Here is a 26,144-nt window from a genome sequence, read left to right as displayed (position 1 = left end):
TAATCTCCACAAGGCCGGGATAAGAACAACCAGGGAGTCTACAAACTAAAAAATTTACAGAGCTCTCAGAGGGTGGGAGATGTTTGAATTTCAACCAGATCAAATGAACAGAACTTGTTGACAATGAAACCATTCAAAAGAGACCCCAAAAGGATTACTTCTTTGTATAAGGACTAAACTAGCCCTGGAGTAAAAGCTACTGCAGATTCACCCTAATAAGGCTAAACAAATCTCAGGAGGATTAAACTGCCCCACAAGTAACTCAACTGCCTTCCAAAACACACTTAATGGAAGACAACAGTGCAATATTAAAAATGCCAACATCCCATCAAAAATTATGAGATTACAAAGAGGCAGGAAAATGTAGCCAAAAGAAAAATCAATAAATAAAAAAAACAAGACTTAGAAATAACAGTGATGATGAAATTATCAGGGAAGAACTTAAAAACAGCTATTATAAATATTCTCAAATATTTAAAGGGAAGCAGGAATATGATGAGTAGAGAAACAGAATATATAAACCACATGAAAGAAGGCAATGGCAAGCCACTCCAGTACTCTTGCCTAGAAAATCCCATGGATGGAGGAGCCTGGTAGGCTGCAGTCCATGGGGTCGCTACGAGTCAGACATGACTGAGCGACTTCACTTTCCCTTTTCACTTTCACACATTGGAGAAGGAAATGGCAACCCACTCCAGTGTTCTTGCCTGGAGAATCCCAGGGACGGGGGAGCCTGATGGGCTGCGGTCTATGGGGTCACAGAGAGACGGACACAACTGAAGTGACTTAGCAGTAGCAGTAGCAGCGAAGGGAATTTCTAGAACTGAAAAATACACTTTCTAAATTTTTTGAGTCATTAAATGGACTCATCAGCAAATTAGAAACTATAAAAGAAATATTAATGAACTTAAAGACAGAAACAGAAATGATCCAATTAGAAAGAAAGTCATGGAGGAGCCTGGTAGGCTGCAGTCCGTGGGGTCGCTAAGGGTCGGACACGACTGAGCGACTTCACTTTCACTTTCACACATTGGAGAAGGAAATGGCAACCCACTCCGGTGTTCTTGCCTGGGGAATCCCAGGGATGGGGAAGCCTGGTGGGCTTCCGTCTATGGGGTCACACAGAGTCGGACACGACTGCAGTGACTTAGCAGCAGCAGCAGCAGCAGAGAAGAAATTCTGAAAAAAAAAAACAAAATACCAGAGTCCCACTGAGCTATTGATGGATTTTAAGTGGGCTTAAACATAATTTGGTGTTCCAGAAGGGAATGCAGACAGAATAAATAGTTGGTGAAATAATAACTGAAATTGTTCAAAACGTGATGAAAACTGCAAACCCACAAAAATTTCACAAGTATAGCCCTGGCTTGTCTGAATGGTAGAAGGAATAACAAGAGAGGGAAACCCCGATGTAAAACTACTTTTCCTACCATGTGTAAAATAGCTAGTGGGAACCTGCTGTAAAGTACAGGAGGCTCAGCTTGGTGCTCATGATGACCCTGATGCCCTGGTGGGATGGGGGCAATATGGGACGGGGCTCCAAGAGGGAGAGGACGTGTGTATACATAGAGCTGATTCCCGTCATTGTACAGCAGAGACTAGCACAATGAACATTATGAAGTGACTATGTGTATGTGCGTGAGTGTGCTCAGTCATGTCTGACTCTTCACAGCCCTATAAACTGTAGCCATCCAGGGTCCTCTGTCCATGGAACTTCCCAGGCAAGAATACTGGAGTGGGTTGCCATTTCCTACTTCAGGGAATCTTGCCAGCACAGGGATCAAACCCGCATCTCTTGAGCCTCCTGCATTGGCAGGTGGATTCTTTACCACTGTACCATGTAGGAAGCACTAAAGCAATTATATTCCAGGTGGGGGAAAAAAAAAAAAAAGGACTTGACTTATATTTGATTTTCTAATGGCCCATTGCACATCCAGTCACATGACCTGGGCCAGATTCTTAGGCTAGAGAAATATGCTCTATATTTTGATAAGCTACATTTCAAAAAGACAGGCATAGTGAGATAGAATGTCTGGTCATTTGCAGTCTACACATTCTATTTATACATGTTTCCTTCCACATCTATCACACTCTGTATTCTTGTTTTATTTTTCTGCCTAGCACTTACAGGTAATCAAAATCATATTAATTATTAATTTATCTACTCCATTATAATAGAGTACTCTGACATCTTCTCTTTTCCAGTCCTTAGTACTTAGTCAATAAATAGTTGTTGAATTATTGGAAAAATGCAGGGATGGATATATATATTTTCTGAAAAGTCATAGGATATACCATCTCTGCTTTTCAGTAGGACATTTAGGTAGTATTATCTTTTTAATTCAACTAAAAGATTCAGAAATTCAAGGAGTTTATAGACTAAGAAGAAATGTATTTTGTCTCACAACCTTGATAAAGCACTATGGGGTTGAAGAACTGGCTTCTTTATTTTTTGTGATAGCTGCAAGGTGCTTAATAACTAACAGATAATAAGTAAATATTTATTTTTCTTGAAGAACCAACTTTCACACAGCATATTCAAAACCATAAGGAGATATTATTAGAACTGGACTTTCCAGGTCGTTGTGAAAATTATGCTACTTCCCTCCTCTTTTCCCTTTTTTACTGGGGAGGGGCACAGTTATTCATTTATGCACTTGGTTTTGACTACAAGTGGGATTTTAAAGACCTGAACACACGTCGTTAAACAATAAAAAAACAAATTGCACATTTCCTTAAAACGTAATCCTCAGACCAATTCTTGGTTGAAGGCTCAGCTTGGTCAGGGTGGCTAATTCTTATTATCCTAATTAGAATTTAATTTCAGGATTTCTTAAACAAAAGGGATTCAATATCCTCACTTTTTTGGTCAAGAGGCTAAATGGAGGGAGTGTTAAGAATCCTTTGGAACCGAAGGATCTGACCATTTTTCATATTTTACTAAGTAAACAAGGAAATGATGAGTAGCCTCCATGGTCTGATCTGTCATCTGGTCTGAAGAGAGAAGAGAGAAGTTTAGAGAGAAGATAAGCCAATTCCTCAATTAATAGCATTTCACACAGAACATTTTTTCTGATTAACCTGTCATTCTGTCAAATAATCTCACACACACACACACACACACAGTTTTGTACTAGCCTGGCACGCGCGCGCGCGCGCACACACACACACACACACACACACACACTTTTGTACTAGTGCTATTAGTTAGACCATATATTACACTCTGATGTTTCTGATTCTTATAAGAATTTTAAAAATTTGCAGCATAACAGCTCTAACAAACCTTAGAGATTTACAGTTTTGATTTACCTAGAAGTAAAGATGTTATTATCTGTTGTCAGTAAACTAATGTTTGTTTCCTCAGATAAATTCCTAAAATTTTCAACATTTTGGTTCCCATTCTTATCTTTTAAAAAAATTTTGAGGATCTCAAAGACTATTTATATGAGTTGTGTCTAGCCAATATTTACATTAGAGATTAAAGCTGAGAAAATTTTAAATTATTAATTTATTCAGTATAATAATAAATCCATCGCATGCTAATACTTTTAAAGAAAAATATTATTTTTGTGAATGAATAATTTTATAAGATAATTTTCTTTCAAGAAATAGTTGCAAAGTGGCATTATTTTATAGTTTTGTAATCTTTTTAATATCCTATAAAATAAGACAAATGAGTTCTTGTGTATAGAACTCTGCACTCAGTCTGTTGCAATGCCACACACCAGGCACCTCCAGAAAACACCACAGTGCACTCATGAGAGAGTTAGATGAAAAATAGCAAATAAAGTTTCAGTTCAGTTCAGTCGCTCAGTCGTGTCCGACTCTCCGCGACCCCATGAATCACAGCACGCCAGGCCTCCCTGTCCATCACCAACTCCCGGAGTACACTCAAACTCATGTCCACAGAGTCGGTGATGCCATCCAGCCATCTCATTCTCCGTCGTCCCCTTCTCCTCCCGCCCCCAACCTTTCCCAGCATCAGAGTCTTTTCCAGTGAGTCAACTCGTCTCATGAGGTGGCCAAAGTATTGGAGTTTCAGCTTTAGCATCAGTCCCTCCAATGAACATCCAGGATTGATCTCCTTTAGAATGGACTGGTTGGATCTCCTTGCAGTATAAGGGACTCTCAAGAGTCTTCTCCAACACCACAGTTCAAAAGCATCGATTCTTCGGCGATCAGCTTTCTTCACAGTCCAACTCTCACATCCATACATGACCACGGGAAAAACCATTGCCTTGACTAGACGGACCTTGGTCGGCAAAGTAATGTCTCTGCTTTTTAATATACTATCAAGGTTGGTCATAACTTTCCTTCCAAGGAGCAAGCGTCTTTTAATTTCATGGCTGCAATCAGCATCTGCAGTGATTTTGGAGCCCAAAAAAACAAAGTCTGACACTGTTTCCACTGTTTTTCCATCTATTTCCCATGAAGTGATGGGACCAGATGCCATGATCTTTGTTTTCTGAATGTTGAGCTTCAAGCCAACCTTTTCACTCTCCTCTTTCACTTTCATCAAGAGGCTTTTGAGTTCCTCTTCACTTTCTGCCATAAGGGTAGTGTCATCTGCATATCTGAGGTTATTGATATTTCTCCCAGCAATCTTGATTCCAGCTTGTGCTTCTTCCAGCCCAGCGTTCCTCATGATGTACTCTGCATATAAGTTAAATAAGCAAGGTGACAATATACAACCTTGACGCACTCCTTTTCCTATTTGGAACCAGTCTGTTGTTCCATGACCGGTTCTAACTGTTGCTTCCTGACCTGCATACAGGTTTCTCAAGAGGCAGGTCAGGTGGTCTGGGATTCCCATCTCTTTCAGAATGTTCCACAGTTTATTGTGATCCACACAGTCAAAGGCTTTGGAATAGTCAATGAAGCAGAAATAGATGTTTTTCTGAAACTCTCTTGCTTTCTCCATGATCCAGCGGATGTTGGCAATTTGATCTCTGGTGCCTCTGCCTTTTCTAAAACCTGCTTGAACATCTGGGAGTTCACGGTTTACATACTGCTGAAGCCTGGCTTGGAGAATTTTGAGCATGACTTTACTAGCGTGTGAGATGAGTGCAATTGTGCGGTAGTTTGAGCATTCTTTGGCATTGCCTTTCTTTGGGATTGGAATGAAGACTGACCTCTTCCAGTCCTGTGGCCACTGCTGAGTTTTCCAAATCTGCTGGCATATTGAGTGCAGCACTTTCACAGCATCATCTTTCAAGACTTGAAATAGCTCAACTGGAATTCCATCACCACCACTAGCTTTGTTCGTAGTGATGCTTTCTAAGGCCCACTTGACTTCACATTCCAAGATGTCTGGCTCTAGGTCAGTGATCACATTATCGTGACTATCTTGGTCGTGAAGATCTTTTTTGTACAGTTCTTCTGTGTATTCCTGCCACCTCTTCTTAATATCTTCTGCTTCTGTTAGGTCCATACCATTTCTGTCCTTTATCGAGCCCATCTTTGCATGAAAAGTTCCCTTGGAATCTCTAATTTTCTTGAAGAGGTCTCTTGTTTTTCCTATTCTGTTGTTTTCCTCTATTTCTTTGCATTGATCACTGAGGAAGGCTTTCTTATCTCTCCTTGCTATTCTTTGGAACTCTGCATTCAGATGCTTATATCTTTCCTTTTCTCCTTTGCTTTTCGCCTCTCTTCTTTTTACAGCTATTTGTAAGGCCTCCTCAGACAGCCATTTCGCTCTTTTGCATTTCTTTTCCATGGGGATGGTCTTGGTCCCTGTCTCCTGTACAATGTCACGAACCTCCGTCCAGAGTTCATCAGGCACTCTATCAATCAGATCTAGTCCCTTAAATCTATTTCTCACTTCCACTGCATAATCATAAGGGATTTGATTGAGGTCATATCTGAATGGTCTAGTGGTTTTCCCTACTTTCTTCAATTTAAGTCTGAACTTCGCAATAAGGAGTTCATGATCTGAGCCACAGTCAGCTCCTGGTCTTGTTTTCGCTAACTGTATACAGCTTCTCCATCTTTGGTTGCAAAGAATATAATCAATCTGATTTCGGTGTTGACCATCTGGTGATGTCCATGTGTAGAGTCTTCTCTTGTGTTGTTGGAAGAGGGTGTTTGCTATGACCAGTGCATTCTCTTGACAAAACTCTATTAGCCTTTGCCCTGCTTCATTCCGTGCTCCAAGGCCAAATTTGCCAGTTACTCCAGGTGTTTCTTGACTTCCTACTTTTGCATTCCAGTCCCCTATAATGAAAAGGACATCTTTTTTGGGTGTTAGTTCTAAAAGGTCTTGTAGGTCTTCATAGAACCGATTAACTTCGGCTTCTTCAGCATTACTGGTTGGGGCATAGGCCTGGATTACTGTAATATTGAATGGTTTGCCTTGGAAACGAACAGAAATCATCCTGTCATTTTTAAGATTGCATCCAAGTACTGCATTTCGGACTCTTTTGTTGACCATGATGGCTACTCCATTTCTTCTAAGGGATTCCTGCCCACAGTAGTAGATATAATGGTCATCCGAGTTAAATTCACCCATTCCAGTCCATTTTAGTTCACTGATTCCTAGAATGTCGACATTCACTCTTGCCATCTCCTGTTTGACCACTTCCAATTTGCCTTGATTCATGGACCTAACATTCCAGGTTCCTATGCAATATTGCTCTTTACAGCACCGGACCTTGTTTCTATCATTGGTCACATCCACAACTGGGTGTTGGTTTTGCTTTTGCTCCATCCCTTTATTCCTTCTATAGTTATTTCTCCACTGAGCTCCAGTAGCATACTGGGCACCTACCGACCTGGGGAATTCCTCATTCAGTATCCTATCATTTTGCCCTTTGTTACTGTTCACGGGGTTCTCAAGGCAAGTATACTGAAGTGGTTTGCCATTCCCTTCTCCAGGGGACCACATTCGGCTGTGGTCCATGTGATTAGATCAGCTAGTTTCCTGTGATTATGATTTCAGTTTGTCTGCCCTCTGGTGCCCCCTAGCAATACCTACCGTCTTATTTCGGTTTCCCTTACCTTGGTCGTGGAAAATCTCTTCACAGCCGCTCCAGCAAAGTGCAGCTGCTGTACCTTACCTTGGACGAGGGGTATCTCCTCAAGGCCCCCAAAGTTTAACCATCCTTATAAAAATAGTTTGACTTCACAGACCTCCTGATTGGGCCTCTGGGACCCACAGGCATCCCCAGGCTGGCCTTTGAGAATGTCTGTCCTAACCAGTTCAAAGAGCTTCTCTCTCTGACCAGTGTCTCCTGATGGCAATTTTATGACTCATAAAAAGTAAATGAAAAGTGATCAAAAGTATAAGAGAAAGAAGTAAATTTTATTTTTTGGTTTCTTTGGCAACCATTCCTTTGGCAAAACTTGATTTTAATTCAGTTGATAAATTTTATATGATAAGACATAGTATATTTTGTAAAAAATACATATATATATATATATTTAAATGATCTTGTAAAAATAAACGATCCTTACAATGTTTCTCAGCTTTGAAAGATGACATAGATAAATCCATCCAAAAAGTTAGCCTCCAGCCACTTGAACCACAAAGCAACAACTCTCCCCCTCCTTACCTGTCATCCTAATATCTCTCAAGAATTGGAACTTCCTACTTTCAAAATTATTTTCTAAAATATTTTAAAGTGAAAAGTGTTCAATGTTTCCTAGAAGACATGATCCAGGGAGGTAAAAATTACTTACATCCTTGAGTTTATGAAACTAAGATGGAAGATAATTAATATGCTCAAAGGTAGACAAAGGCCCTTGACTTAGTAACCATTAAGTAATTATGCATAATCTTTAAAACACAATAGGTCTAATAAAAGGAATTGGCAGCCTGAACCTATTTTCTTTTTTATTCTCATTGTCTCCAGCCCTCCAAAATGCTTACAATCAGGGTTCTTGAAATATTTTAATAAAAATAAAACTAGTTCTTTGTATTAACATATGATTTCTATCTGTGAAAGTATACTTCTTTTAAATATTTGTATGTAGCTTGCAAGGTTGTAAGACCAGATGACAATAGGGGACTTTTAAACATGTGTGAAAGTGAAAATGTTAGGCACTCAGTCATATCAGACTCTTTGCAACCCTATGGACTGTAAGCCTGCCAGGATCTTCTGTCCATGCCAGAATACTGGAGTGGGTTGCCATTCCCTTCTCCAGGGGATCTTCCTGACCCAAGGATTGAACCCACATTTCCTGCATTGCACGCAGATTTTTTTTACACTCTGAGACACCAGGGAACTCCATGTAGTGGCTCTAATATTCATGTATTCTGGTTACTAGCTGTGAAAAAATTATCACCAAGCTTAGCAACTTATAACAACTTTTTACTTTTTCTCACAGTTTTGTAGGCCAGGAATTCAAGAAAGACATGGCAATGCAGTTTTCACCTAAGATCTCTCGTGTTGGCTAGGCTGTAACATGACCTGAAGGCTCGACAGGGGTGTATTTCCAATTCGGCTCCGTCCTCTGCCTGAGGGTTGATGTAGGTGATTAACTGGGACTCAGCTGGGCTGTCAATCAAAACTGACATGGACTTTCTACAAGACAGTTTCAAACTTCTCGTGCAGAACCTGGCTGGTTTGCCCTAGAACAAACATCTTAAGAGAATTAGGCAGAAGCTTCTCACTCAGTCTTTCCTGATGCAGCCTCAGAAGCCACTCAGCATCACTTCCATTGTTGCCTGACGGTTACAGGGAAGTCATTAGGGTAAGCCCAGATTCAAGAAGAGGGCATGTGCACCCTACCTTTCAGTGGGTGGTGTGCTCAATAGTTTGCTGCTGCTGCTAAGTCACTTCAGTCGTGTCCGACTCTGTGCGACCCCATAGACGGCAGCCCACCAGGCTCCCCCGTCCCTGGGATTCTCCAGGCAAGAACACTGGAGTGGGTTGCCATTTCCTTCTCCAATGTATGAAAGTAAAAAGTGAAAGTGAAGTCACTCAGTCGTGTCCGACTAGTAGTGACCCCATGGACTGCAGCCCACCAGGCTCCTCTGTCCATGTGATTTTCTAGGCAAGAGTACTGGAGTGGCTTGCCATTGCCTTCTCCGGCTCAATAGTTTAGACATGCTTTAAAATCAGCACACCACATAAGGTTGAGAGGGCCTGCTTTAATGTTTTCAAATGAAGAAAAACATCTCCCATGGAAACGGGGTAATATTGGTAAAATGCATTATATCTTTTTGTAATTAAAAATATTCATGATCACTTGAAAACAACTTATGTTCAGAATTCTCGTTTTAATTCTGTTAAAATTGCTGTAGTGTGTGTAAAGGAAGCAACCTTTTTCTGAAAGCAAACTCTAAGTAATTCTTTTGTGCTGAAGTTAATTTGTTAAAGCTTCCAAATTGCGAAACTGTTGATAGAATTAGTTAAATTAGATATTGTATTAATATTTAAAATTGTTTTAATAAGCTCTGAGTCTAGAAACTATTGAGAGAGGGATGGTTTCATTCTTCTGGTTAATGAAAATGTGATCATAAAGGGAAGATTTGTATATTATCAACAAAACATTGACAAATATAAGCATACTTTGTATATGGAAGTAAAAAAGGGACAGAGAAGAAAACCAAAAAGAAATATGCACAGAATTATAAGCATTTAACAATAGGCAATAAAAAAAAAAAAAAAACAGTGGGCAATAAATGAGGGAGGCAAAAGCCTGATTCCCAAAACTAAAAATGTCTATCACCTGTAAGGACTTTGGATACTGGCTTGGCCTAAAGGAGAGAGTTGAACCAGATTCAGCATAGTTTTTCTGTAAGACAGAATTTAGGATGTGTTAAAATGGAACATTCTAATTTAGGACTGAGAATTAGAACAAAGTTAAATTAAGTTGAATTTCACAGTAATTTATGGAGACAATATGATGCCTCTCTTTTATTTTGGATGCAACAATTTTATGTCCTAAGAAAAAGCTTGAAAACAAAGTCCTATATGAATTTTAGATTAAAAGTCTCTCTTTACCTTTTGCCTGGCTTATCTATCTATGCTCCATCCTTTTACCCTTGGCAGAAAAACTATTCATTTAAAGCATAAGTCAGTCTCAAAAATCTCCAGGTAGAAAGCAAAGACCTGCTGATGATCCCTGAGGCTGTACAAAGTCCGTGGGTCCTACCACCCCTCGCCCGACCTGTCTCTTGACCTGCTCGCCCACCTGCTTAGCCCCTCCCCTGCACAGGCGTCCTAGAATACTCTGTTTTTGAAGTATAGACTAATCGCTTATTTATTTATACTTTTTTAAAATTGAAGTATAATTGCTTTACAATGTTGTGTCAGTTTCTGCTGTACAACAGTGTGAATCAGCTATATGCATACACGTATACCCTCCTTCTTAAGCCTCCCTTCCACCACCCCCATCCAACCCCCACTGGAATACTCTTTTCCTCCCTTCCATCAGAGAATGCCATCACAAGTTTGTCCAACAGACAGTTGAACATTTAGGTCCAGAAATCAAAGGACTGTTCTTGAATGGAGATCTGGACTTGGAAATTGTGAGAACTGCTTTCATACAAGTAGCGATCCATGCACAGAAGATATCATTAGAAAAATTGTAAGAATAGAACCCTGAGGAGGAGCTCTGGACAGCTGATCGCTGAAGAATTGATGCTTTTGAACTGTCGTGTTGGAGAAGACTCTTGAGAGTCCCTTGGACTGCAAGGAGATCCAACCGATCCATTCTAAAGGAGATCAATCCTAAAGGAGATCAGTCCTGGGTGTTCATTGGAAGGACTGATGCTAAAGCTGAAACTGCAATACTTTGGCCACCTCATGTGACGAGTTGACTCACTGGAAAAGACTCTGATGCTGGGAAAGGTTGGGGGCGGGAGGAGAAGGGGACGACTGAGAATGAGATGGCTGGATGGCATCGCCGACTCTGTGGACATGAGTTTGAGTGTACTTCGGGAGTTGGTGATGGACAGGGAGGCCTGGCGTGCTGTGATTCATGGGGTCGCAGAGAGTCGGACACGACTGAGTGACTGAACTGAACTGAGAAAAAAAGAAACAGTATAAGAAGAGATGAGAAGAAATGAGAGAATTACGTCAGTCAAAGGAATGTAATATTATAAAACATAGTAGTGACTGGGCAACAGTGTCAAGTTTTTGTTTGCTTAAATTGAGGAAGATGAAGAATATGCCATTGACTTGTATATGAGGAATCCCTGGGGTTCGAGAAAATTTCACTAGAGCCAGCTACCAAGACCACCCAATTGGGATTTTTTTATACACAATCTAATGATAATAATATGTGAGTTAGTGCTCTTTTTCTTCAGTGTTTTTCAGCTATCCAGATAAAGACGTAAAGAAGCAGATTAAACCTATCTAAAGTTGGGATTAGCTTGTCAAAAAACAAAACAAATAACACCAAAGCTTTAAAAAGATACAAAGCCAATTTTATTGCCTTCCAGGCAATAAAAATACATCAGTGGAGAAACGCTCTGAGTAGTTAGAAAAAAAAAAGAGGTCATTAAATATTGATAGTGAAATGATTTATAGTTATTTTGCTAATTAAAGGATTAAAAAGCAGCACTCTAGATAGAATGGAATGAATCCATAAGTCTGTATAGAGTTAATTTTTTAAAGTTTTGTTGCTCTGTTAGTCGGAAAAGAGATTACAAGTAGGTCCAATAAAAGTCTGGTATTCCAGGCCACTCAAAATTTGTTATCAAGCTTCTGATGTTACAACCAGTTGTGATAAAACACAACATTCCATTTTGATAGCTCTTAGGCAAGGGCTTCCCTTTGTGCCATGAAGATGAGAAGGAAGGAGGGAAAAACAAAAAGAATGACACCAGAGGGGGACATGAGACCCAAGCAGGGTAAACAGGGAATGAAAGAAAAGGGCAGAGAACACATCCCGTGTGTTGGAAAGTGTTTCTTCATCCACTTGAAGGGCAGTTTCAATGGAGCTCTTTAATTGAGCAAGCTGGAGGGAGAGGAGGCTGTGATTGGAGAGTGAGAGGCATGAACTTGTGATTGCAGACGTGACAGCAGCCTCAAGGATGTGATGGCTGGGTAGCTGCAGGGCACCACGGAAGGTGGTCAGAAAGGACCAGAGTGTTGGATGTATCATCCCCATAGACTTTGGAGTTCCCTATGATCGTGGCCACAGTAGGGCACTTAGGAATGTTGGCCCCAGCTATGGTGAGAGGCTGGTGAGACCAGATGCCCTGAGCTTCAAAGTGATAGTGGTTTTGCAATGGTCGGGAGAGAGTGTGGGTCCGCTTTCCCAGGTGGTGAGAGAGAAGCGTCCTGAGAGTCCCATTACCTTCTGAAGAAGGTATTATCCCAATTTTACTGAAGAGAAAATGATATAGTTTGTGTTATTTTCATGTGTGTTAATAGCAAGTGAGAAAGTGTTCAGTTCAGTTCAGTTCAGTAGCTCAGTCTTGTCCGACTCTCCACGACCCCATGAATCTCAGCACGCCAGGCCTCCCTGTCCATCACCAACTCCTGGAGTTCACTCAAACTCATGTCCACAGAGTCGGTGATGCCATCCAGCCATCTCATTCTCTGTCGTCCCCTTCTCCTCCCACCCCCAACCTTTCTTTTCCAGTGAGTCAGCTCATTGCATGAGGTGGCCAAAGTATTGCAGTTTCAGCTTAAGCATCAGTCCTTCCAATGAACACCCAGGATTGATCTCCTTTAGGATGGACTGGTTGGATCTCCTTGCAGTCCAAGGGACTCTCAAGAGTCTTCTCCAACACCACAGTTCAAAAGCATCAATTCTTCGGCAATCAGCTTTCTTCACAGTCCAACTCTCACAGCCATACATGACCACAGGAAAAACCATTGCCTTGACTAGATGGACCTTTGTTGGCAAAGTAATGTCTCTGCTTTTTAATATACTATCAAGGTTGGTCATAACTTTCCTTCCAAGGAGTAAGCGTCTTTTAATTTCCTGGCTGCAGTCAGCATCTGCAGTGATTTTGGAGCCCAAAAAAATAGTCTGACACTGTTTCCACTGTTTTTCCATCTATTTCCCATGAAGTGATGGGACCAGATGCCATGATCTTTGTTTTCTGAATGTTGAGCTTCAAGCCAACCTTTCCACTCTCCTCTTTCACTTTCATCAAGAGGCTTTTGAGTTCCTCTTCACTTTCTGCCATGAGGGTAGTGTCATCTGCATATCTGAGATTATTGATATTTCTCGTGGCAATCTTGATTCCAGCTTGTGCTTCTTCCAGCCCAGCGTTCCTCATGATGTGCTCTGCATATAAGTTAAATAAGCAAGGTGACAATATACTCCTTTTCCTATTTGGAACCAGTCTGTTGTTCCATGTCCAGTTCTAACAGTTGCTTCCTGACCTGCATACAGGTTTCTCAAGAGGCAGGTCATGTGGTCTGGGATTCCCATCTCTTTCAGAATGTTCCACAGTTTATTGTGATCCACACAGTCAAAGGCTTTGGCATAGTCAATAAAGCAGAAATAGATGTTTTTCTGGAACTCTCTTGCTTTCTCCATGATCCAGAGGATGTTGGCAATTTGATCTCTGGTTCCTCTGCCTTTTCTAAAACCTGCTTGAACATCTGGGAGTTCACGGTTCACATATTGCTGAAGTCTGGCTTGGAGAATTTTGAGCATGACTTTACTAGCGTGTGAGATGAGTGCAATTGTGCGGTAGTTTGAGCATTCTTTGGCATTACCTTTCTTTGGGATTGGAATGAAGACTGACCTTTTCCAGAAAGTGTTAGGCATCTACTAATCAGCATTCGTATACAATTTCATTTCTTTCAAGTCATTTTACATTTCTTACCTTCCAAAAACTTTGATGTTTCCAGTGTCTTGATTCAAAGTCAAACTCTGATTTTTGCTAGCTAGGTGACCTTGGGCAAGTTAGTAAATCTCGCTCAACCTCAGATTTCTCATCTGTCAAATGGTACCAGGGTGATTACGAGTACAGAATTAGATATTCATGTAAACATGTATTATAGGAGTTAACATACAGTAAAAATTCACCAAGTGAATGGGTAAAAACTGTGTTTGTTAATCTAAATATATGCACATGGTGCTCAGTTGTTTCTGTCTCTTTGCAACCCCATGGACCGTAGCCCATGAGGCTCCTCTGTCCATGGTATTTTCCAGGCAGGAATACTGGAACTGGTTGCCATTTCCTACTCCAAGGGATCTTCCCTACCTGGGGATCAAACCTGAGTCTCTTGCATCACCTCCATTGGCAGACAGATTCTTTACTACTGAGCCACCTGGGAAGCCCAAATATATGCACACACAAAAAATGTTTCAGTATTCTGCCTCTGCTACCAACAAATTTTTGAACCTGGGCAAGTCACTTTAACATCTGAGCAGTTTCTGGGACTTCCATGGCAGTCCAATTGTTAAGACTCATTGCTTCTGCTACAGGGGGTGCAGGTTCAATTTCTGGTTGGGAAACTAAGATCCCACATGCTGTGTGATATGGCCAGAAAAAAGAAAGTATCTGGCAGTTTCTTTACCTTGTCACCTATTATATCTCAGAGGAGAACAAAGTCATTTCTCAGTGTAGTTTATTAACACCTCATGCATACTGTGGCCACAGTACTTATTAAATTAATTTGTGTGCTTCTTGTCTCCTCTAGACTGAGTTCTTTGAGAGCATAGACAATCTGTTAGTTAGCTCAGGCTGCCATAATAATATACCATAAACTGGGAGCTTAAACAACATAAATTTGTTTTATCACAGACTTGGAGGCTGGGAAGTGCAGGATCAAGGTTCTAGCCAATTTGGTGAGAGCTTCTCTCACAATTCATGGTGAGAGCTTTCCTCCTGGTTTTCAGAAGACTGTCTTCTCATGGTGTCCATGCTTGGCAGAGAGAAAGAGAGTGAGCAAACCCTCTGCTGTCTCTTCCTCTAAGGGCACTAATCCCACCACAAGGGCCCCATCCTCATGACCTCATCTAAACCTGATCACCCTCCAAACGCCCCATCTCAAAAATACCATCACTTGGGGGTTAGAACATCAACATATGGATTTGGGGAAAAAACAAACATTCAATTCATCACAGACTAGCTTTCATCTATAAATCCATAGCACTTCCCATGTCATTTTTCCTCACTTGCTGAAATTTTAAAGTGTCTTCTTGTTCCCAAATTCTGTCATGTAGGAGTGATGAAAAAAAAAATGAAAAAAAAAAAAAAAACGAAAAAAAAAAAAAACATATCCACAATATAGTAGCTTCCTCATATATAAAAATTTTACAACTTGCATATCTTCAAAATCTCATAGTGTGTTTTTGTTTTGATATAATGAGCTTAATTTGCTGTATCATGGCATATTCATTTAAAAAATCCATTTTAATAAGTGTCCTTGGAGGGAACAATAAGGAAAATTATTTTTCCCTGCTAGATAATTTTCATTCACTCAACAGAGTAACCAGTAAACAGGATTTACCATGTGCCTTACTTATCATTTGGTCTCAGCAGGAAATATGGTCTGTTTCCTACTGTATTCAAGGGAAAATATGGAAGGAGGCCATCTAGTGACTAGCATAACACCTGCAAAAGCCTAATGGGATTATCACTGAAGCCATTTGCATAAAGAATATCACCAGGACTTCCCTGGTGGCTGAGTGGTAAAGAATCTGCTTACTAGTGCAGGAGACACAGGTTCGATCCCTGTTCTGGGAAGATCCCACGTGCCGCAGAGCAAGTAAGCCAGTGTGCCACAACTACTGAGCCTGTGCTCTAAAGCCCAGGGGCTGCAACAGGAGAAGCCACTGCAATGAGAAGCCCACACACCGCAGTTAGAGAGTAGAACTACTTGCTAAAGAAAAGCTAGAGAAAAGCCCATGCAACATTGAAGACCCAGCACAGCCAAACAGATAAATAATTTTTTAAAAAAGAAAAGAATGTCACACCAACCAGAGTTCAAGTAGAATGTTTTGTTAGTGTTCTTCTTCTGTCTCAAGAACATCAATCTGCATTTTAACACTAGTTATTACATATTCATCTCTTCTAATTCTCCCCCAAATAAAGTGCATCTGATAGAAACAGAATAAGCTAACATGCTTCTAATTTTAATGAAACCATTCAAGTCTATATTGCAATTCTGAGAGTGAGTCACAAAGAATTTTATTACCCTTATATTCACATCTAAGTCATTCTCAGTAAGTTTTTATTGCATGAATGGAAAAAATATTAATCTAGTTTAGTATACTAAAGAACAGCTCAAAATTCTCGGGTTTGCTTTGCCTAGCAGATAAAATTTTTGTGTCTTATTTCAAACTTGCTATGTTGAAATCCTCTGAGGATTATGTTTTCATTTATATTCCCAGGAACCTTTTATTCTTGAGCTAATTTATTACTTTTTGTTACTATAAAGCAAAATGAGGGAGAAAGAAAGATGCAGACAGTATTTGAAAACTAAACTGAAAAAAAAAATTTCCTACAAGTGAAGTAGGAAGTTCTCACTCTGTTTTGGCCCTAGATTATAATATATCAGCTGCTTCAGTGGGCAAATAGGCGTGGTCAGGAACTTTTCTTATTAGCGGTTAGTTTATTTAGTGTTCCTTTCAGTGTCTATAATGTTTGCAAGCTAAGGGCAGTAGGAATGTGTACATTCGGGGGTGGGTTTTTGGTGAGTAGCAGGGTGGGTGGGCGTATTCTTGGGGATCACAAGGAATACTTCTCCTGACTTCAGTTCGTCTCCACTACAAGCTCACTAGAAGGAAGATTAAAGTATGCCAGTTTTCCCCTCTTAAAATAATCTTTTCACAGTTAATCCTTTTTCCAATTCCATAGCTGTTATAGGACCTACATCTTCACGTGGCTGAACTTTGCTTACTTCAGCTTGTTTGTTGTCTTTTTCCTTCAGTCTTGGAACGTTCTGGTGTCGGAAATGGGGAGACGTGTGTCTTCATATGTGGTAAAACACTTATCTTGAATCCAACAGTTGTGCTTCATGCAGATAATAAAAGTAGGGGGAAATAACCTTCCACTTATGCCCTTTGCAGAATAAGGCATAAGCTACTAGATATTGACAAGAATGTACTAAAGGACTTCTCTTTCTGGTGGAAACAATTTACAGGGACAGAATAAGTGGTAGTGTGCTGGAAAATATTTAATACCCACTTTCTGGGAAACAAAAGCCCTGATGTGTGGTGTCTGCAAATTTCAGTAGTTTGTAAATGTTTCACCGTGGCTGGTGTCAAGCCACAGTGTGATGTCACTGAGCAGAAATACAGAGGTGTACACAGTCAGCTCTCATGAGTGGATGTGAGTGGGCTTCTCACACCTGGGTGTAGTCAAATTACACCTCCCCTCTGAATCAGCTTCCCATCCAGGGTGACTGTCAAGTAGAAATATTAATTGGTTTAGATTTTTATCAATACATATGTTAGTCTTTAAATGCTACTTAAGCTTTAGGGTTGATTCATGGGGTCACGGAGAGTCGGACACGACTGAGCGACTGAACTGAACTGAACTGAACTGAAGCTTTAGGGGCTTCCCAGGTGGTAAAGAATCCACCTGTCAATGCAGGAGGCGTAGATTTGATCCCTGGGTCAAGAAGATCCCCTGGAGGAGGGCATGACAACCTACTCCAGTATTCTTGCCTGGAGATCCCATGGACAGAGGAGCCTCGTGGGCTGCAGTCCATGGAGTCACAAAGAGCTGGACATGACTGAACGACTGAGCACACATGCACAGTCCTTAATATTTCATAGGTATAACCTTTTATTACTAGTAAGGTTATAAAAAATTCCTTCTTTTTCTGTTTTTAAGGTTATAAAAAATGGGGACAAAATTCAATAATATTCTATTTTGGGGTCAAAACTGAACCTCTCCAACTTCCTGAATCCCTTCTCTTGCATAGTAATCTTTTAGGCCTCAAATTTCTGTGTCTTCTTTTCTTTCACTCCTGTTATGAGGTATCTCCCCATTTCATCTCTTTTCCCTGCACAGGCTAAAATCCATGGTCCATTGCTTCAAAGAGTACCTATCCGAACCCGCAGCTATCTTGCTTTCTCTTCCTTCCTCACACACTCTTTAAAATTGCAATCCAAGATCAGTCTTGTCATTGGATTTTTCTTCTCTTAACTGGACAGCTGAGCACAGATGGGGAAATCCCAGCCTCCTGGCAAATGGTATTCTTCATGTTTATAGCTTACAACATCAGCATGTAAGTGAATTTTTGCTGGATTCTGTCTTAAGTTTCACATATCTGATATTTCAAATATGTATCCCTTTTTTAAATCTGAGACTCCATATTTTTCTCTTTCTTACCAAATGATATGCTTCCAAATCTCACCTCTCATTTATTACCCAATCTGGAAACATATCTATAATCTCACTTATTTTTTGGCCTCTTTTCTGCCTTCTTTCCATCAAAGCCAAATTCCTTATGTATTCCAGCTATCTGTTCTTAGTCAGCACACAGCCTCCAAAAGCAGGGGCTTTAAAACCATGTAATGCTATCTCTTATGGGTCTGTGGGTTGACTGGCCTCAGCTGGGCTCTTCTCACTGGACCATCTCATGTAATTGATGTCAGGTATTGACTGCAGCAGCTGTCATCTGAGGTCCTGATGGAGTGAGATATCCAAGATGGCCCTTGTGTGGATGGGAGGTGATGTTGGCTGTTGGCTGGGTGCTCAGCTGGGGAGTGACTGAGGCCCCTCCATGTGGCCCCTCCATGTGACTTGGGCTTCTTAGGCAAACTTAGCTTCTGAGATAGCACATACCAAGAGCAGATATTCCAGGAGGTGAGAAGTTAAAGCTACCCAACCAGTGTAAGTTTGTGCCCAGAAAGGGCACAGTGTCTTGTCTGATGTATTGTGTTGGTCAGAGCAGTTGCAGAGCCAACCAGATGCAAGTGAGGAGAGAAATAAACTCTACCTCCTGATAAAGGAATAGAAGGGTCACATTGCAGAAGAGCTTAGGGGATGGAGGCATGACTGCTGTCATCTCTGGAGCCTACAGTCTGCTGTGGTGCTAAAGCTCTTAGTTTTTACCTGGCTCCTTCCTACTGGTTCCTCTACTGCCTGACCTATCAGTTCAGTTCAGTCACTCAGTCGTGTCTGACTCTGCGACCCCATGGACTGCAGCACACTAGACTTCCCTGTCCATCACCAAATCCCAGAGCTTGCTTAAACTCATGTCCATCCAACCATCTCATCCTCTGTCGTCACCTTCTCTTCCTGCCTTCAATCTTTCCCAGGATCAGGGTTTCTAATGAGTCGACTCTTAGCATCAGGTGGCCAAGTATTGGAGCTTCAGCTTCAGCATCAGTCCTTGCAATGAACACCCAGGACTGATCTCCTTTAGGATGGACAGGTTTGATCTCCTGGCTGTTCAAGAGACTCTCAAGAGTCTTCTCCAGCCCCGCAGTTTGAAAGAATAAATTATTTGGCACTCAACCTTCTTTATGGTCCAACTCTACAATCTCATATCGCTACATTGAGATTAATATATATATATACACACACAGGTTAATGAATTAATCACTTAATGATATGGTTACTTTTCTCTATGTACATTATACTTGAATAATGCATTTAGAAAATGGTAAGAATTTGTGGTACCCTGCTGGAAAATGTGTAATATGCATTTTTCGTACTAAATTCATTGTATGTATTTTGGGTATTACCTCCAATGATAGGTATTGCTCCAAGTTTAGCACTTTTCCTTCTAGACTAGAGAATTAATTGATGTTTACCGCATACATAAAAGTCAGGATGTTACAGCAACACATACCAATATTAGAATAAATAAAACTACTTCGTATATCCATATATCTCTATCTGTATTGCTATAGCTAGAACCCTTCTGTCTCTCTATCTACCTACCCATCTATTTATCAAGGAAAGCAAAATTTTCCATTTTTCCATGCCTTACTTTCTTTAATAGTAAAATGAGATAATAAGGTGGTCCCTTAACTTGGATATGGAGAGATCAGACACGATGTAGAAGAGATTTTATGGTCTGGGAAGAAAGTTCATATAAATTTCAGATACTCAGTTTCTATTTTAGCTCCAATGAAATTAGTTACTAATATCCCTTACAAGTTGAAATAAAGATGGTCCTGAATATGCATTTTAGGATGGAATTTCCCTCTGTCCAGATAAGTAGGACAAATCACTTACTAAGCCTTGTTTCGGAGAAGGCAATGGCAAGCCACTCCAGTACTCTTGCCTAGAAAATCCCATGGATGGAGGAGCCTGGTAGGCTGCAGTCTGTGGGGTCGCTAAGGGTCAGACGCGACTGACTGACCTCACTTTCACTTTTCACTTTCACACATTGGAGAAGGAAATGGCAACCCACTCCAGTGTTCTTGCCTGGAGAATCCCAGAGACGGGGGAGCCTGGTGGGCTTCCGTCTATGGGGTCACACAGAGTCGGACACGACTGAAGTGACTTAGCAGCAGCAGCAGCAGCAAGCCTTGTTTTAGGAAAATGACAGACCAGAGAGTCCGTGGCACCCCCCATCTTTCTTCCTATGTAGTGTCCACTCTCTGACCTCTCCTCTACACTGCGTTATTCCACTAGGCCTTATTACATGATGGATCTTTTTTAAAAAGCAACTGTTAGTCATTGAGATAGCTTTACCTTGATGCTTAATGTATTTGTTGTCCCGGATATGTGTGAATTTAAATTTTCTCTGTAACTGTACAGTAGGTTTTTAAATTCATGTTAAAGCAATTTGGGCATCAAGGCACAAGGAATCAGGGTCCACAGAAAAGGCTCAGTTCAGTTCAGTTCAGTCGCTCAGTCATGTCAGACTCTTTGCAACCCCATGGACTGTAGCATGCCAGGCCTCCCTGTCCATAGCCAGCTCCTGGAGTTGACTCAAACTCATGTCCATTGAGTTGGTGATGCCATCCAGCCATCTCATCCTCTGTCGTCCCCTTCTCCTGCCTTCAATCTTTCCCAGCATCAGGGTCTTTTCAAATGAGTCAGTTCTTTGCATCAGGTGGCCAAACTACTGGAGCTTCAGCATCAGTCCTTCCAATGAATATTCAGGACTGATTTCCTTTAGGATGGACTGGTTGGATCTCCTTGTAGTCCAAGGGACTCTCAAGAGTCTTCTCCAACACCACATTTCAAAAGCATCACTTCTTTGGTGCTCAGCTTTCTTAATATCCAACTCTCACATCCATACATGACTACTAGAAAAAACAGGAAAGGCTCACCTAATGGAAAACCAGTGAAGCTCTCCACATGGCTCTGTGCTTCCACGATCGCCAAATTACCGGTAAATCCTTGAGAATTATTAAGGAACTCCTCTGAACCACCCCTGTAGGAACCGGTCAGGTCCTCTGATTCTCAAGGTAAAGCCATTTGAACATTGAGTATGTATATAAACTGAGACCAAACCTCTTAGTTTATATACATAAAACTAAGCAGAAGCAGAGGAGCCTGGTGGGCTACAGTCCATGAGGTAGCAGAGACCAACATGACAACAACAAAAGCAGAAGTCAAGTGAGCAAAATCTCTTCTACACAGTGTTGAGTTTCTTCTTATTTCCTTGTTGAAAACTTCAATCCTGAATCTGTGGGGTCCTCGACCCATCACCTGCCCAACCTTCCCCAGCCAGGCATCAGCAGACATCAGCCCTGTCAGGTAAGAGCCAGAGCAAAGTGGCAGCCGTGCCGGTCTGAAAGCACTCTCCTAACTAAAAAGTGATTTACTGCCACTTTGCTGTTAATGCATCCTAGTTGCCTCCAGCCCGGTTATTGTTCTCTAGGCATTACTGAACTTAGGAGCGCAGTGGCCCCGCAGTCCACAAAAGGCACCCCACCCCCAGCTTGCAGGGAAGAGCAGCTCCCTGCTACTGTGCCATAAATAATTTAAAAAGTTCTTCTAGGCAACACAGCCAAGATGCAGATTTAATTTATTCCCTGGGAGGACTAAAGGTGGCTCTATAGACCTGGTTCACAGTCCAGCTGAGCTAGGGACATGAGTTGCTTTCAAAATGTGTCACACTTACAGAGCACATGCCCTGGGGTCTCTCACTGGACTCCTTGCAAGGAATGGTTGGGTTGTTTGGCATATATATATATATTTTATTTTTTGCTTTGTTTTATTTTTCCTGGTTACTTATCACAATGGAAAGGGAAATGATACTGATGTAAATGCATGGCATTTTGCATATTTCTCAGTTCACAGGAATCTGTAGACACAAATTCTCATGTGTTGATTGGTGATCATCTTTTGATATTCTTTAGAAAGTTTCTTTTTTGAAACCTACCTGTGATCTGACCTCTAGAGTCATTTTACATCAGGGGTCCTCAACTTCCAGGATCTAATGCCTGATGATCTGAGACGGAGCTGATGTAATAATAATAGAAATAAGGGCTTGCCTAGTGGTCTAGTGGTTAAGAATCTGCCTGCCAATGCAGGGGTCACGGGTTCAATCCCTGGTCTAGGAAGAAACCCCACATGCCTCATGCTCCACAACTACTGAGCTAGCCCACTAGAGCCCACAAGCGACAACTGCTGAAGACTTCGCTCCTAGAACCCAAGCTCTGCAACAAGAAAAGCAATAGCAATGAGAAACCCAAACACTGCAATGAAGAATAACCCCCGCTCCCCACAACTAGAGAAGCCCATGTGCAGCCAACAATTTTAAAATAAATAAGTAATAGAAATAAAATTCACAATAAATGTAATGCACCTGAATCACCCCCAAACCATTCCTCCCCCAGCCTGGTCCATGGAAAAATTGTCTTCCTCAAAACAGGTCCTTGGTGCCAAAATGTTTCGGGACTGCAGTAGCAACACCTGTGAAGAACACTTAGTAGGAGCTACAACTTATTGGCTTTTGCTAGTCTTGATTCTAGCAGGAGAAGAAAGACACAAAGAAATCCTAACTCAGATGGCTCGAAGGATTTCTCATGAAGGATTGTTGGGTGTATAGCCACCAAGGGACCAAAGACCCAAAGCCAGCAGGAGGAACGCAAGAACCAGAAGCAGAAGGAGGTGCCAGGAACAAGGAGAGGAAAGAGTCTTTGCAGAAAAGACAAACACGGCAGAAACTTGACAACTCAGCCCAAGGCTGGGAGCAGCATGGAGGCAATCCCTTTATCCCTCTGCTTCCATCTTTATATCTGCTGTCTCATTGACCCAACCCAACAGGAAGCAGCTGCCGAGGGTCCCACAGTGAGGTACAATCTTTGGATTAGACCTCCCAGAGCCCACGGGGACCACTGTGATGGGGGGACAGAGAAGAGGGCTGTACACAGCTGAAACATACTGGGGTCACTAGTTAACAACAAAATTGAATTAAAGGATTTCCACACACTACCTTTGGTGAATGTCTTACAAAAATATATTTTGCTTTTCAGAGAAGTGTGTGTTTGCATTTTTTTTATTCTATTAGATTATAGTTGATGTATAATGCTGTTTGTTTCAGGTGTATAGCAAAGTGACTCAGTTATATATATATATATATATATATTCATTCTTTTCCATATTCCTTTCCTATATAGGTTATCAGAGAATATTTTATTTTATTTATTTATTTATTTTGTATTGGAAGCTAATTATTTTACAATATTGTATTGGTTGGTTTTGCCATACATTGAAATGAATCCGCCCCGGGTGTACATGAGTTCCCAATCCAGAACCCCCCTCCCACCTCCCTCCTCCCTTTATCCTCCCTCTGGGTCATCCCCGCACACCAGCCCCGAGCATCCTGTAACATGCATCGACCCTAAAATGGTGATTCGTTTCACATATGACAACATACATGTTTCAATGCCATTCTCCCAAATCATCCCACCCTCACCCTCTCCCACAGAGTCCCAAAGACTGTTCTGTATATCTGTGTCTCTATTGCTGTCTCGTATACAGGGTTGTCATTTGCATCTTTCTAAATTCCATATATATGCGTCAGTATACTGTATTGATGTTTTTCTTTCTGGCTTACTTCACTCTGTATAATAGGCTCCAGTTTCATTCACCTCATTAGAACTGATTCAAATGCATTCTTTTTAATGGCTGAGTAATACTCCATTGTGTATATGTACCAAAGCTTTCTTATCCATTCGTCTGCAGATGGACATCTAGGTTGCTTCCATGTCCTGGCTATTATAAACAGTGCTGCAATGAACATTGGAGTACATGCATCTCTTTCGATTCTGGTTTCCTCGGTGTGTATGCCCAGGAGTGTGATTGCTGGATCATATGGCAGTTCTATTTCCAGCTTTTTGAGGAATCTCCACACTGTTCTCCATAGTGGCTGTACTAGTTTGCAGTCACACCAACAGTGTAAGAGGCTTCCCTTCTGTCCACACCCTCTCCAGCATTTTTGCATGTAGACTTTTGGATAACAGCCATTCTGACTGGTGTGAAATGGTACCTCATTGTGGTTTTGATTTGCATTTCTCTGATTATGAGGGATGTTGAGCATTTTTTCATGTGTTTGTTAGCCATCTTTATGTCTTCTTTGGAGAAATGTCTGTTTAGTTCTTTGGCCTATTTTTTGATTGGGTCATTTATTTTTCTGGAATTGAGCTGTAGGAGCTGCTTGTATATTTTGGAGATTAATCCTTTATCAGTTGCTTCATTTGCTATAATTTTCTCCCATTCTGAAGGCTGTCTTTTGACGTCACTTATTGTTTCCTTTGCTGTGCAGAAGCTTTTGATTTTCACTATGTCCCATTTGTTTATTTTTGCTTTTATTTCCAATATTCTGGGAGATGGGTCTTGGAGGATCCTGCTGTGATTTATGTCGGAGAGAGTTTTGCCTACGTTCTCCTCTAGGAGTTTTATAGTTTCTGGTCTTACATATAGCTCTCTAATCCATTTTGAGTTTATTTTGGTGTATGGTGTTAGGAAGTGTTCTAGTTTCATTCTTTTACAAGTGGCTGACCAGTTTTCCCAGCACCACTTGTTAAAGAGACTGTCTTTTGTCCATTTTATATTCTTGCCTCCTTTGTCAAAGATAAGGTGTCCATAGGTGCGTGGATTTATCTCTGGGCTTTCTATTTTGTTCCATTGATCTATATTTCTGTCTTTATGCCGGTACCATACTGTCTTGATGACTGTGGCTTTGTAGTAGAGCCTGAAGTCCGGCAGGTTAATTCCTCCAGTTCCATTCTTCTTCCTCAAGATTGCTTTGGCTATTCGGGGTTTTTTGTATTTCCATACAAATTGTGAAATTATTTGTTCTAGTTCTGTGAAAAATATCATTGGTAGCTTGATAGGGATTGCATTGAATGTATAAATTACTTTGGGTAGTATACTCATTTTCACAATATTTTTTCTTCCAATCCATGAACACAGTATATTTCTCCATCTATTAGTGTCCTCTTTGATTACTTTCACTAGTGTTTTATAGTTTTCTATGTACAAGTCTTTTGTTTCCTTAGGTAGATATATTCGTAAGTATTTAATTCTTTTCGTTGCAACAGTGAATGGAATAGTTTCCTTAATTTCTCTATTTTCTCATTATTAGTGTATAGGAATGCAAGGGATTTCTGCAGGTTATCACAGAATATTGTATGGAATTCCCTGTGCTATACAGTAGGTCCTTGTTGGTTATCTGTCTTATATACAGTAGTACATGCATGTGGGCTCAGTTGCCCAGTCATGTCCGACATTTTTACGACTCCATGGACTATAGCCCAGGAGGCTCCTCTGTCCATGAAATTTTCCAGGCAAGAATACTGGAGCAAGTTGCCATTTCCTTCTTCAGGGGATCTTCACAACCCAGGGATTGAACCCACATTTCTTGCATCTCCTGCACTGGCAGGTGGATTATTTGACCGCTGTGCCACATGGATCAGTTCAGTTCAGTTCAGTCGCTCAGTCGTGTCTGACTCTCTGCGACCCCATGAATCACAGCACGCCAGGCCTCCCTGTCCATCACCAACTCCCGGAGCTCACCCAAACTCATGTCCATCGAGTCGGTGATGCCATCCAGCCATCTCATTCTCTGTCGTCCCCTTCTCCTCCCGCCCCCAATCCCTCCCAGCATCAGAGTCTTTTCCAATGAGTCAACTCTTCACATGAGGTGGCCAACATATTGGAGTTTCAGCTTTAGCATCAGTCCTTCCAATGAACACCCGGGATTGATCTCCTTTAGAATGGACTGGTTGGATCTCCTTGCAGTCCAAGGGACTTGCAAGAGTCTTCTCCAGCACCACAGTTCAAAAGCATCAATTCTTCGGCAATCAGCCTTCTTCACAATCCAACTCTCACATCCATACATGACCACTGGAAA

At 41.1% G+C, this 26,144-nt stretch overlaps 1 protein-coding gene and 1 non-coding gene across 7 annotated transcripts in view; both read left to right on the top strand.

Annotated features, from left to right (window-relative positions):
* The window catches only part of CELF2 (CUGBP Elav-like family member 2), a 577,777-nt gene that overhangs the window by 62,790 nt on the left and 488,843 nt on the right, over nucleotides 1-26,144 (top strand). The gene's annotated exons all lie outside the window — the stretch shown is intronic.
* On the top strand, nucleotides 15,539-15,610 carry TRNAS-ACU (transfer RNA serine (anticodon ACU)). Its single transcript has one exon. It is a non-coding gene; the product is annotated as a tRNA-Ser (tRNA).

The sequence above is a fragment of the Moschus berezovskii genome, chromosome 15 (genome assembly GCF_049115385.1).
Source record: "Moschus berezovskii isolate FMDL1 chromosome 15, NW_MosBer_1.0, whole genome shotgun sequence".
Taxonomy (NCBI): Eukaryota; Metazoa; Chordata; class Mammalia; order Artiodactyla; family Moschidae; genus Moschus; species Moschus berezovskii.
This window is presented reverse-complemented; position numbering and strand designations above follow the sequence as displayed.